This window comes from Lynx rufus, unplaced genomic scaffold (assembly GCF_022079265.1).
Source record: "Lynx rufus isolate CCGP_SWC_20201006 ecotype Redwood Valley unplaced genomic scaffold, mLynRuf1.p SCAF_7, whole genome shotgun sequence".
Taxonomy (NCBI): domain Eukaryota; kingdom Metazoa; phylum Chordata; class Mammalia; order Carnivora; family Felidae; genus Lynx; species Lynx rufus.
The window spans coordinates 105441092-105456671 of NW_025814889.1; positions in this window are offsets into that span (position 1 = coordinate 105441092).

Sequence of the window (15580 nt, forward strand, 5' to 3'; positions counted from 1 at the left end):
TTAATTGCTTATACCAAAATTCAAATTGAACCCTTCACTAAACAATACAATGCGATGCACATAAAACTAGGCCACTTCAACAGCTTTTTTAGAACGTACCATTTTTTTCATTTATGAGAACTCAGCATGCAAATCACGAAACCACAACAAAATAAAAATATATACTATACTCTCTTCCTATATAATGGCAATGTTCCTGAAGATCATTTTGGTTTTCTGAGCCCTTTATTGCACTTTGCAGTTCATCCAAATGTGGCCTCTTTTATTGTAGTGTCAAGAACATGATATAAATCTAAATACTTCACCACCGAACATGTGAGAGACCTGAGAGAGCAGAAGCCATTCTAGACACCACCTGCCTTGACTGACAAATAGACTAAGCCGAAGTGGTTTAGAGATCACATCATGTGACGTAGATCTGCTTTGTTTCGATAAATAAACCTAGAACTGTTAAAATATGGCCGCTTACACATTGAGATGAGGGTGAAATAAAGAGAATGGAATATTTTCTGAGGTCATAACATTCAGTATTAATTCTACAATTTCACTATAATTAACGGGCCCAGGAGCAAATCCTTCTGCTCATCAGGTTTGAGTTGCTCTTTTGCGGTGACAAATGAAGCACACCAAGAAAGTAAAATTTGACATTCCCTTCATGGCTTCTTAGAACAATGCATGTTGGAATGAAGCGGAAAATAGTGGAGTTTAAAGACAAATTAAAAAAAGAAAAAGAGAAACAGTGACTGAATCCATCAAGACAAGATTCCACTTTTGAATGTCTACGTGCAGCTCGGCTCTCTCATTACCTCTGCATAATTTTCAGCAGGGAGCTGCTACTGTTATTCTTTAATGCAACCCTGTATATAAATTAAAGATTCTGGCTCCCTCAAGGCAAATATCCTGAATTCATCTTTACTGAAAGAGAAAAAAAAAATGTCATACCTTCTTAATCCAGAAGATTGAAGGTCCCACACAGGAATCAGTTCTTAATGTCATCTGGGATGGAGTCATATTGACAACTAGCAGACATTTTCCTCATGGAGCATGGGACTTCTTCTGAGCACCCAGTGGCCAATCCATAGATGAGCTCATCCTGTGCCTCTTCCATCTGAGATCCTTTCTGTCTCTGGGAAGGAGCCCCGCGCTCTTTACTCACACAGTACCATCACCACTGAACCTGGGGGTACTCCTCTGATGGTTTCCATTTGCTGGAACGTTTGACACAGGAGTTGGTGCTTGTACAGAGGTGGAAGGGGGACAGGGTTGGCTGCTGGGGTCATAGGAGGTTGTGAGGTGGGAGTAATTAACTGCCTTGAATCTACACCTGGCTTTGTTTCTGTATAGAACCTGTATCAGTTGGATCAGTGTGTCCTGATTCTTGAGATCTCAACCATATCAAACTGTCATTTGGCCCAAGTCCAGACTCTGTACTTTCATTTCTAATGTTCCACCGTAACCATCTATCACTGAGACCCATCACGTTTCCTTTTGATTACTCTAGCCCAGAAGAAAGCTAAAACATTTTCTGGGATCTCTTTTTCCCAGCGGGAGCTCTCTGCTTCATTCGAGAACAGTTCTCAAACCCTAACCTAAATGATGGCCAACCATTGCCAGCGTATTTCGGAAAGTGGTTCTCCTTTCTCTGGAATTTTTGTTTATGCCACTTCCTTACTTTCTGATATCATTAAAAATATGTGTTTTGTAGTTTATTTGCCTTTTTGTGGTTTTGTAGTCAATGTGTTGGCTTGCCATGACTTACTACATCTTGCCTGAAAGCAGACCTATTAAATTTATTTTTACATGCTGACATGTTTAATCTACCTCATTAATGCTTCTGTTCTATACAGCAAAAGAGAAGCCTATCACAATGTTATCTCTCTGGTGAAGGGACAGAAATGAGTATAAAGTCGTGCTTTACAGAATTTGGAAACAAAGTATAATCGTTTTTACTGGTATATATTTGAAGATACCACAAAAAGACACAAAACTGTTTTTAAAAAATTAAAAGCAGACAAAAAGCAAAGTTGAACATTGTCCAGTAGTGATGACCTATCCGTTTTAATTCAATAGTGACAAATTCCTAAAGTTTAAATATATTTCTTATTACATATTCATACATTTTATTAAGATATTTATTTTATTAATAAAATATTTAGGAATCTTTCTGCCCTCACTTGTGTCCTTTGAAGCTTTGAGCAGCAGGACTGTTCACTGAGGAAAAGATTGGAGTGTGTTACCTGTTTCCACGCACCCCCCCCCCCGCACGTCCACCTCACATGCACACACCACCCACATACATAGACAAGTGGCACTTAATTGCATGTGAAGTTTGTCACCCTCCCCTATTCTGTTGGGTGCTTTAGGGGAACAGGTCAATACTCTCACCTATTGTTTTGTGATTTTTTAAATGACCTTTTTATTTTGGAATAATTTTCCATTTACAAAAAAAGTTGCAAAAAATAGAGTTCCCATATACTTATCACCCAGTTCCCTCTAATGGTAACATGTCACATTCCCATGGTGCATTTGTCCAAACTAAGAAGCCAACATTGGTACATTACTATTAACTCCAGGCTTTATTCATATTTCAACAGTTTTCCACTAATGTATGTTTTCTGTTTTAGGATTGAGTCCAGGATACTGCCTTCTATTTAGTGTTTTGTGATTTTGTTTCAACCGATGTTTTGTAAAGTTCCACATTTAAGAATTCAATGTCCTGTTTGTGCTTATATACAATTACTGAATTTTCATCTGAAAATTGTTTTCGAGTACAAAAGTGCCGTGTTTTTCACACTCCAAACTCCTAGGCAGGCCTCTGAAGACAACTTGTCCTTTATTTATGACACTATATATTAAACTAACTGAAAATCTTCAAAATAATGCTTACTTTGTGCAGAGTCCATGAACTCCAACCAGAACACATAAAAGTCAAATTTGAGCAATAAATTTTGATTGATTCTGAAGTACCATTTAAGGCACTATTTTCTGAATAGATTTTCATGGAAAATATTTTTAAATATTGTTTTATAAAAAATTATTTCCTATAGGATCTGAAAGGTCTTTAGGTAGATTTTTAGGAAAATGTCTGAACACTTTAAATACTATTTCAGATTGCCAGAATGACAAATTGTTTAATTATTTTATTACAGTGATTTATCACTCAGGTTTCAGTACTCTGATCATTATTTTTTTCACTTCAACTAAACAACTGGCATTTTTCTGTTCTTCTTGTTGTGTACTCTGAAGCACTTTCAAATTAAAAAAAAAAAAGAGGTTTTTATCTAGGGGCCATTAGTGAATGTGCATAAGCCATTATATTGAGTGAAATAAGCATTGTGTGATTGAAGATTAAATAAGGGAATGGATTATGGTTCAATTAAAGACACAAAGATATTCCTGGAAAAACTATGAAAATATGCTTTTCCATTAAGGAAAAACACTTATCAGCAGGGCCAGTCTGGGTAGAGATTGCCTACTATAATAGAAAGCAGATATTTCTTATACATGAGGAGGGCATTAGGCTTGAGCATAGTGTAACTGTCAGGTAGGACTTCAATTTCTGAAAGTTAAACTTGTAACTCACATCAGCCACAGATGACTAAAGCTGACACCAGTTCAAGGGGGCAGCTATGATTCTCCTTAAAGGTGGAAACGTTTGGAATTAAGACGATTTAGCCTAAAGAGAAAATGACTTAAGTAAGGGTCACACATTTATGGCTTGAAGTTTTATTTTGTTTGGCCCAGACAGTGTGTTTGTTTATTTGTTTTAATTTCAATGGGGCATTCCCTCTCTGGCTGAACCCAGTCCCCACCACACATGATGGTTTTCTTGCCCTGTGGCTACCAGTTACCATCACAGTTTACACAATGTTCCTAAGAGAAAATGGCTCTGTTTCCACGGTGTTATTCAAAGTAGAAAAAGGAACTGTGTTTGAGAAGCCAGTGTTCTCCTTGCATTGATGTTTTTAATTGGCCCTGAGGATATTTGACCTCATGACCCTGGTAGAAAGGTGCCATAATATTCATCTGAAGGTAGTGGGCATTCCCCTGATTTTGAAGCTGTAATTAAGATTGGAGTCCAAACATACTATTTTTTACCTTTATCTCTTGCAGAAATGGCTTAGTGTTTTTAAGCCCAGACTCTGCAGCTGGACTGCATCAGTTCATATCCCCACTCTGCTGTTTATAATTATGTGTCCTCAGGCAGGCACTTCACTATGCCTCAGTTTCCTCAACTGTAAAAGGAGGGTAAATATAGGTCCTGCACACAGAGTTGTTGTAAGGCTTCCATGGGTCGACGCGTGGGAAACACTGAAAACAGGTCTTGATATATAGAACGTGCCACCAGAGTGTTAGCTATTGTAGTTGTTACTCATTTTCTGACTGTGCTCATGTAGAATATATTTTACATTGGTCACATAACCTCCTAATTTCTAAGTGACCGATAAAAAGAAACTCATCACGGTGTCTGGCCCTCCCCCACACTTTGTGCCTCCATGTGGCAGCACCAGCTCCAGGGTGTTGCATATTAAAGGAGGTAAATAACAACGGTGAATAAAATACATTCAGAAATGACAGGGACCTTAGAGATCATCTAGTCCAGGAGTTGGCAAACTTTTTCTGGAAGGGGACAGATTGAAAATATTTTGGCTTTGTGGCCATATGGCTTCTGTGGCAGCTACTCGACCCGGCTGTTGCAGCACAAAAGCAGCTATAGATGATATGGAATGAATGGGCGTGGCTACATTCATTCCAATAAGACTTTTGGTGGACACTCAAATTTGAATTGTATATAATTTTTACATATCATGAAATATTATACTTCTTTTGATTTTTTTTCAACCATTTAAAAATGTGAAAACCATTCTTAGCTGACAGGCCATAAAAAAACAGGTGGACTGCTGAACTTGGCTGACCCTTGGTCTAGTCCAAAGCTTACAAACCCCAGTGCTTTCACCTGGGAATTCCACTGGGAGATTTTTTTGTTGAGAAGTAAAGCTACCTGAGCCCAACTCCAAACCCACTAAATAAAAATCTCTGGGTGGTGGGCAATGGAATCTTTGCTGTGAACATGTTCGAGGAACCACACTTTGACAAACTACCCAAGGCCTTCACGTGAATATGGAGGGACTTCATGGCCCTCTTCAAAGATTTAGAAATGATTTATGAAGGTTGAGTATTACAAGTACCACACTGCAAAACTGAATGGGATCCCTTGTGGCTTAATTTTTTTAAATTTATTCTTTATATTCTTTTATCCTTATTTTCAAATTCTCCTGCCAACAAAGGTCATTATTTTCTTTTACTATGTAAGGATGTGGTAGCACCTTGAAATTACCCTAAAATAACTGCCCAGTTGAGAAATCTCATTTTGTGTTTTGTCACAAGAACATGTGCATATTTTTTGACACATTCTTTGTGGTAACAAAAATAAAATGAAATAATATCTGGATGCACCTGGGTGGCTCACTCAGTTGAGTGTTTGACTCTTGATTTCAGCTCAGGTCATGATCTCGTGGTTAGTGAAATGGAGCCCTATGTCACGTTCTGCACTGACAGCACAGAGCCTACTTGGGCTTCTCTCTCTCCCTCTCTCTCTGCTCCTCCCCCACTCAGTCTCTAAATAAATTAATTAATTAAATAATAAATAAATAAATATCTCAAAACAAATGGCCTGGTGAATGAATTCTGGTGCATGCTTACTTTAAATATTATGCCTGTACTTCCCTGGAGGAAGGATGTCTATTACTTACCAATAACATCCAAAAAAAGGGCAGAGGAATATATATAATATAATTCCATTTTCATTAACAAAGGAAATATTCTGGCATTTGATGACATTGGTTACCTCAGACAGTTAAGACTGGAGGGGGAAGTGGAGGATGAAAGACTATTTAACTTTTTCTTTAAATACATCTTTATTGTTTGACTTTTTATAGGAATGGTTTTAAAATAGAAAAAGTTTAAAGTGTAAATTAGAAAAAAATCTCTAATAACCTTCATAGTCTGTTTGGGACAAGAATCCATTTCCCCGATAAGAAAAGGAGGTCTGCTTTCTGAGACTCACCAACTCCAGCCAAGTGGAGAAAATTTAATTTATAATGTGAATCTGCCTGCAAAATCACACAATTATCATCGTTTCTTCCTAACTCAAGTCAGCAGTTGAAGAGAATCTTTGAAGTGGAACTCCGTTATATAAACCTCATTGAAAGTCAGGTAGAACCCTGACATTGCGTGAGCCCCTGCTTTACTCAACAAGTCGGAAACAGGCAGGCTATTCTGCTTTTCTGGTCCTTATTTTCAATACACAGAGAATAATTTCAATAGCCTAATGGTTTTCTCCATTACAGAAAGTTTTTTAGAAAAGTAATCCATCGAAATAGTTGCTAATTACACAGCTCCCCTTAGACTTCCGCTTTGCAATAGTGTTTTCTCAGCAACAGATTTCTTAAGAATTATGGAGAGCACGTTACCAAATGTTCATCTAAATTATTCCGTTTCGTTGTGGCACAACTGTCATTTCCATGTAATTACATTCGAGCGTTAGGTAACTGATGCTTTCTTAAGTAAAGAGAGGAAAATAGATGAATCTAATAGCTCTATGAAGAAGTTCAAAATTAAATACACTCAAGTTCAAAGTGAAAATTTCAAGACAAAAAGGGAAACTTCATTCTCTAATTGCAATTTATCCATTTGTGCACACAGCGTTGAGTGTCTACATGTCAGGACCTGCGCTAGTAAGTGTGTATGTGCTATCACCCGAAGACAGCGGCTCGTCTTTTTACTCATTTAGAAAAAGGAAGCTCTGAGAAGCTGGGTAACATGCAGTCACACACTGGTAAATGCACAGAGAATTAATGCAGGTCTATGTGTGTATGTAACAAACATTGTTGTAGCACAGTTGCCAGTCACTGTTTAAATATGTTATGAATGGGGCGCCTGGGTGGCTCAGTCGGTTAAGCGTCCGACGTCGGCTCAGGTCACGATCTCGCGGTCCGTGAGTTTGAGCCCCGCTTCGGGCTCTGGGGTGGTGGCTCAGAGCCTGGAGCCTGCTTCTGATTCTGTGTTTCCCTCTCTCTCTGCCCCTCCCCCATTCATGCTGTGTCTCTCTCTGTCTCAAAAATAAATAAACGTTAAAAAAATTAAATATGTTATGAATATTAATGTGTCGAATCTTCATAATAACTCCAGAGGGGGGGACTTTTGACCGTACAGTTTATAGGTGAGTCCATTCAGAGGAAGGTTACTCAAATGACAGAGCTGGACTTGAAACCCATGCAGACTCCAGAGGCCTGTTTTGACCCATCCCACTACATGGCCTTTTATGTCCTAAAGGCTTTGTCGCCCCCTGCAATGGGCTGTTTTGGAAGTCAGACTGACACATAAGGACAGAAATAGAGTGGGTTGGGTGCTGAAGTCAACAGCAATGACTATAACGTTTGGAACTCTGTCATATTAAGTGACTGAAAATCCAGCTCATTGCTTTTGGGAAAAGAGGAGGAGAGAATTTCTTGTATCATGCTATGTACTGCGTTGTTCATATGCTAAACCCTAACCTGAACGGGACTGTATTTGGAGACAGGACCTATAAGGAGGTAATTAAGGTTAAATAAGCTCATAAAGGTGGGTCCTGATACAATAGGATTAGTGTCTTATAATAACAACCTGACTGCCCCCCTCACCCCTGTCCTTCTCTTCCCTGGGGACACACAAAAAGGAGGTTCTGTGAGCAGGATGACAGCTACCTGTAAGCCAAGAGAAGAGACCTCAGAGTGAAACTGGCCTCACTGGAACCTTGATCTTAGACTTCCTGTCTCCATAAGCATGAGAAATAAACTCCTGTTGTTTAAGCCACCCAGTGTATAGTGTTTGTTATGGCAGCCCGAGCACACTATTTACATGATGGCTCTGAAAATCCTGAGGTTAATCTAATTCGGCACAGATGGATTCAGGGGCTCAAATAACAATATTAGGTTCTCAATCCCTCTCCTCCTCCCCTGCTCTCCTTTTTACCCATTCTTGTTTTTGTTTTCCTCTGAACTGACCACATTCTCAGGTCACCATCTGCTAAGTGCCCCCGCCCCCCACAGGCTGACGTGATTCTCAGTCACTAGCTCATCCTAGTGATGCTAGTGCATAAATCCCAAGGGGAGGAACGCTTCTCTCCCCCCACAGTTCTGACAAAAGGGAACAAGTGAGCCTCACTAACTAGCTTGGGCCAGATCCCTGAACTAATCACTATGGATTGGCTAGGTCCAGGTTACTTATTTCCCCCTGGAGCAGACAGCCTGGGGGCAGCCCCTTTTGAGCTATTGGCTGGGAGTGGAGCAGGGTGGTTCCCTGGAAGAAAATCAAGATGGCTGCACCAGAAGAGAGAGGGGATCCCAGGCTGGAAATACTAGTAAGTCCACTGCGGTGTTACCAACCTTCTACTAGGCTGCTAATTGTCACAGCAAACTGTGCACTGAAATGACTTGGGATCTTGTAAAAACTACAGATGCCAGAGGCTTACAGTTAGAGATTCTGTTTAGATACTTTCCTCAGAAGACTTTCAGTGTTGCAGAGACCAGGGGCTCTACTCCGAGATACTTACCTTTTTTATTTGGTAGCTTAATGAGATACAGTCTTTTCAGGTTTAAGTTATTGGAAGCCAATAAGAGTGTGATATTGTGATTAATATATATATTTGTTCTTCATCACTGTTTCTGGCACAGAGCTCCTAAAACCCTTGGAATTTCTTAAGTGATAAGAGTGATAATGGTGTCTTCATATTCCTAACAAACCTCTTTCAACCTCACCTGACTTTATGTTAATGATGCAATTTATGGAAAGCACCAAAGGGTGAGGGCTGGTTGCCAGTGTAACCAACCAAGTGGTTAGAAGGTTGGAACTTTCAGGCACACCCCCTGACCTCTTGGGAGGGGAAAAGAGCTACAGGTTAAATCAATTATCAATAGTCAGCATTTTAATCAATCATGACTATATAAGGAAGCCTCCATAAAAACCCAGAAGGAGTAGGTATGGAGGCCTTCCAGGCTGGTGACTACGTAAAGATTTGGGGGGAGTGGCACCCAGATTGGGCATGGAAACTCTGTGCCCTTTCCCTGTTCCTCACCCTATGCAACTCTTTCATCTTGCTGTTTCTCAGTTGTATATATAATAAACTGGTAATCTAGGACATAAACTGTTTCTCTGAGTTCTGTGAGCGAGCTTTAGCTTTAATCCAACCTAAGGAGGGGGTGGCTGGAACCTCTAACTTATACCTAGTGGATCAGAAGCACAGGTGACAAACTAGGCTTGCAACTGGCATCTAACTGGGTTGGGGCAGTCATGTGGCCCTGAGCCCATACCTATGGAAACTGACACTATCCCAGATGGAAAGGGTCAAAAATGGGTCGAATTGTAAGATGTCCAGCTGGTGTTGGAGAATTGCTTGTTGGTGGTGTAGACCTCCAACACACACACTGGAACTAGTGACCAGAATTTTAGAGAGATTCCTAATTCAACCATTGTTTAATGTCTGGGAAAAATACTCCTACTAAAATGCAGCTGTGTACCGAAACGACATTCCTTTCTTTAAGAACTAGTAAGTAAAAGAAAACTGTCCCATGAGAAACATTAATGGATAGAGTATAAATATGCAAAGCAAACTAAAGGAACCAGAAAGGAGCTTAAGGCCAGCAGGACAAGCATGACATGAATTCTTCCTATTTTATTTTTTGACTTACCATGTATACATGGTGCTGATAATGTTCATTTCCAACAGGGAAAAAAAAAAAAAACTGGTGTATTTTTCATTTACATGCATCTGTCTCCAAGTATCAATCATTCCGAAATTTGCTAACATTGGGACTGCCATTGATATTATATTTATTTCTGGGATTTATTTTCCTTTTGTTTTGCCTGTGTGAGAAATAAATATGGAAACAAAATCCAAATAAAAGAGCAGAGTAAGAGGGAAGAGAAAAAATAGCATGGAAAGTCTGAGAAAACACGTTCTTCAGAACTGATGAATTTCCTAGGTGAGGAAGCAGCATGGACATTCAAAGAAAAAGGAACGAAGCGAATCTCATTTCGGGCAGAGGTTGTTCAGTCTGCAGGAGAGCCTAATCTTCTATGAATATGCATATTAACAGAAGTGTGAAATCTTGCTCTGAAACGGTTGGGGGAAGAAATGGAAATGAGCATTTAAGTGGCAATGGGAAAATGGTTATAATATTCTCTTAGCTATATACAACAGAAAATAATTCTGGCCTTGTACTTAAGCAAAAATGGAGTTTGTAGAAAGAATAAAGTTTAGCTCATAGAAGCACAAGACAACTAGGCTTAAAATGTGTACAGAAACAAGGTCAGACGAGAGTCCAAAACATACTACAAGCCAGTGTGATGACACCACTGCTGTCACCATGAGAATCTGGACCTTGCAGTTGGCTCGCTCAGCCCTAGGCCCTGAGTGTCCTTGTCACATGCATTCTGTGACCAGTATCACACATACTCAGTGTAAACCGTGATTTCCCAAGCAGCAACTCCCTCATATAAGGAAACTAACTGTAACCAAATTGTATTTAACTTCTCTGAAGAATGTGCAATTTATCAATACCTAGTAAAAAATGAAGATGCTTATATTCTATCACCCGGCAATTCCAGTAAGTTGGAGTATATGCCTTGGTAAAACTCAATGAGCACAAGGATCTACATACCCAAGGATGTTCATTTAAAAAAATTTTTTTTTAATGTTTATTTATTTTTTGAGAGACAGAGAGATACAGAGCACGAGCACGGGAGGGACAGAGAGAGAGGGAGGCACAGAATCCAAAGCAGGCTCCAGGCTCTGAGCTGTCAGCACAGAGCCCAATGTGGGGCTTGATCCCACAAACTGTGAGAAGTCAGACGCTTAACCTGAGTTGAAGTCAGACGCTTAACCAACTAAGCCACCCAGGTGCCCCCCCCCAAAGACGTTGGTTGAAAAATAATTATCCTCTTCAGATCTTTATCAGTGGCTTAAGTGGAGATTTGAAAGAATGCTTACAAAATGCCAAATATCAAAAGCTGAGATAGAGAAAAAACAATTTCTAAAAAATCCATCTGGATCAGAAGAGAGATTCCAAATGTTTGTGAAAGCCTGAAGCACTGTGGTAAAACTGACAAAATGAAGTATAACAAAGGTACAATTTTTTCTCTCACTTTAAAAAATTTTTTTTAGTATTCATTTTTCAGAGACAGAGTGTGAGCAGGTAAGGAGCAGAGAGAGAAGGAGACACAGACTCTGAAGCAGGCTCCAGGCTGTGAGCTGTCAGCACAAGCCCGATGTGGGGCTCAAACCCACAAATTGTGAGATCATGACCTGAGCCACCCAGGTGCCCAAAGGCAAGGATAACTATCTTTTTTTTTTTTTTTAATGTTTATTTATTTTTGAGAGAAAGAGAGAGCACAAGCAGGGAAGGAGGGGGCGTGGGGTGGGGAACAAAAGATCCAAAGCAGGCTCTGTGCCGACAGCAGAGAGCCCAATGTGAGGCTCGAACTCGCAAACTGCAAGATCGTGCCCTCAACTGAAGTTAGACACTTAATCAACTGAGCCACCAAGGTGCCCCTCAATCACTTTTTAATAACCAGCTGTATACATACAGAGTAAGGAAGACCTGACTTGTGGAGGAATTGCCTATGAAAATAACTTGAGGGGTTTGGGTTGATCATGAACCTAATACGCATGTATGCTGCTAAATTAACTCTGCTCTTCGGTTACATCTGGGCCTCATGCTCAGTTCAGGAGGAGGGACATCAGCAAACCAGAAAACCTGCAGAGGAGGGAGATCAAAGTAATAAGTATGCTATGTTATATGAAGACTAGTTGGAGGAAGCAGTAATATTTAGGCTAAAAATAGAGAATAAAGGAAGACATAACTGTCTTCTCACGCTATGTAGAAGAGAGAAGAAAACTTAAAACCACAGAATTTCCATTAAACATGATCTGTATTCTTGTAGCAGATAAAACACGAACACATGGTTGGACATTATATGAATATGCATTTTGTTTTGGGATAAGAATGAACTAACATCTGTAGGTTTTCAATAGGCAGCTTAATGAGCTAGTGAGTTCCCTACTCCTGGAAGTAATCAAGCAGAAACTTGATAGCTTATTATCCTATTGGGTGAGAGATTTCAAACATTTTAAATTTTCTTAATATTCTTTTGCATTGAAAATTTTCTTTTTCAGATAAAAAAAATAGTTCTGCAGAGTCAAGGAAAAAGAATACTAGTAGTTTGGAGAACATAATATATTTAAAATTTGTTACCTAACTGATCTTAGAGGCCATGGGTATAATTACAAAATAATCTTATTTTTGTCTCACTCCTTCCTTTTAATCCTATTCAGTGGGGCTATTCCTTTCCCTGTTTGGATGACATCCTGGGCCAGCCTGTGACTTCACAAATTATATTTAGGTAACAGTCCTGCAATCACTTCAAATCACAAACCCGATCTAATGTATAATTGAAACATCCATTATTGGATTACAATCAAAAGTTGAACTTGATTTAAAGTGAAAACACTCCTGCCATCCTGTCCTCAAGGACCTGGGCCTTTGGTTGGCCACTTGCAGTGCGAGAAGACTCAAAGGAAAAATCCTCCCCAGCAGACACTTTTGAAAGATGGTTGTATGTCCTCAGGAGGTTGTTGGGGTTGGAGTTGACACTGACCTGTTCTCATACAGGAATCTTTTGATCTCTGGGGACTCTGTCCTGGAACCCTCCAAGTGTAGCTCCCTTGTCAAGGGCCGGGCCTCAGCTTTGGCCGGATTCCCATGTCCTCCCATAGTCTCTGTTCTTGCTGCTCTAGTCACCATGCCTACCATCCCCTTTCCTTGGCAGACCATGTACTTAGGGAGATCCCTTTAAAAACGCTACAGTTTGACTTCACAGCCATAGTTTCCACATTTCGTTTTGGGGTCATTACACCTTCCTCTTGCTGTATCACAAGGCAGGTGCAATTACTTCCCAGGGGCCCCTGTTTACTCTTTTGCCATCAGATGTTTTCACTTCCTCAGGCATGAGGTAAGTCCCAGTCCATGGGGTCCAGGAGCACCTATCAAGCTCTCTGACTGGTCCCACTGAAACCCCTCTCACCTGACCTACCACTGGGAGGCAGCACCACTATACCCCTCCCCACCTGGGAGGTAAGAGTGCAGCTCTCACCTAAAAAAAAAGTCTCCTGACAAATCCTTCCCAAATCTCAACTCATCTGATCCTTTTACAGCTGTGTTCTGAATGAAGCACCCCCCCCCCACACCCGGGTAAAGGACTCATAATTTCAATGGACTTGAGTAGATTTTCTCTGTAGATTTGCATTTTGAACATCTATTATATCTGAAATCTATCATATCTTCATGCCTGGGTAAAAAATTCCAATTAAACATTCCTCTTATACTCATTTAGTCCCCTCGACAAACCTATTGGATAGGTGTCAACATCCACCTTCTATAGATAGGAAAACTAAGGCACAGAGAGAGTAAATAATTTGTCCAAACCATAATCATACAGCTTGTAAATTGTGAGATAGTATGTGAATCCAGGATCTGTTATTCACATGTACACCACACTATTCAGATTAGCTGGCTTTGTTGTATAGAAGAATCAACCTACATGTGTAATTTTCCTGGTTGGAACAGGGGGTAGAGGGTTGTTATTGCTGAATAGCTGGAACGAAACATATATTTCCCATGACTGTATTTTAGTCATTGGCTACACAAAAGCTCTTCTTTGGGGGTGTCTGCCTGGCTCAGTCGGTGGATCGTGCTGATATAAATAATATAAAATATCAAAATAAATATATAAATTATTTTATATAAATACAAAAATAAATTATAAAACTCTTGTCTTAATGCATTTGAACCAGTTAGTGGGGACTATATGTGGCTCAGACACCCTCTACAATGGATTCTGGGTACAGCAGTTGTGCTAAGGAATGAGCATAGCTCTCTTACTGGGGTATCATTGACTCTTGACCTCAGGGTTTTGAGTTCAAACCCATCTTGGGTGTAGAGATTACTTGAAATAAAATCTTAAAAAAAGAAAAAGCTCTTCTTTGTATATAATATCCTATTGTGGGCAGAAAGATAACAGCGGCATGTGCACGTTAGTCAGCTAATTTATTTGTTATACAACAGATGATAAAAATAAACATTTGTTGAGCATTTACTAAGAGCCAGTGTTTTACCTAGATTCTTTTGGGTTTTTCCTCAACACAACACAAAGTTAGTATTTTTCCCATTTTACAGATGAAGAAAGAGAAACCCAGGGAAACCACCAGAGAAAACACTAAAGACAGAAGACCAACCTTCTTGTTCCTATCTTACATTTGCTAGAATTTGCTGGTCCAGGTCTGTAACTCCTTATGACCATATTTCTCCTTGTCTATCACATGGGAGAGTAACATCTATGCTGTTTGCTTTGCAGGATCCATGTGGGATCAAATGAGACGATGGGTGGCTAAGAATTTTCAAACTCACACAGTAGCGTCCTGATTCAGGGAATCATTCTAAGTTATTCCCAGTCAATGAAGACAGCTGCAGTAAGTAACACTGCAAATTCTTCCTTAGCTACATGTCACACGACAAGGACTGCAGAGATGTTGTTTGACAGGGCAGCTAGTATGCATGCAGGAGAGAGACTGTGTCCTGATAATCAGTTAAACAGAAGGAAAAGAAACTTCAAATTAGAAAAAAAAAAAAAATTCAAAAATAGTGTTGTATTGCTGAGACAGGGCCAAGCTGGGAAACCTTTGGGATACTTTTGTTGCTCTTGAGAACTATTAGAAGGCTTGAAAATGAGAGCCAGGTGGAGGAAAAGAGAGAAAAGCCACAATAGATGAGCAGAGAGAAAAGAGGCACAAAATCACAAATTCAGGGAAAACAAGCTTAACAATACAGAAAAGTATTTTTAAATCCATTCAAAAACTGACCAGAGATGCGAAGATATGACTGGATGTTTCTGCAAAACACAACAGCTGCTACATTCCATAGTCTACAAGAGAAAGAATGGAAACTTTCTTTTCTCTTTTCCAACAAGACATAACAAAAGCAGAGCTGATGTAATTAATGAAAAAAAGATGGCTATTTGAAACAGTGAAGGCACCGAACAACAGAATGGAATGGAAATGAGGTTCACATTTAGGGACAATTCATTATTTATCCGCTGTACTTTTTATGCACACCACACTCTGCTAATATTCCTCTCTCCAGGGATAATACCAAACCAGGTTGGTAAGCTACACAAGCGTGAGTAGTTAGAGGCTGCAATGTAAGGAGCCGGGTGCGTGGAGTTATTCCTTGAATATCAATTAGCGTAGTCCATCCAACCTGAAGACTCTTACAATTGAATACTTCAACTTAATGGATCTGTTTTCAAATTCCTTTTAATGGCCCTTCTGTGACCATAATATCTACTTTTCCAGACATCCTAAGTAGAAACCATTATGGACAATGTATGTAGAATCCCCTAAGGATAGCATATGGAGGAGAGAATGTGGATTGCCAAATTTAGCAGCTCTGGCGAGAGTGTTTTTGAATTAAACTTGAGTCTACGG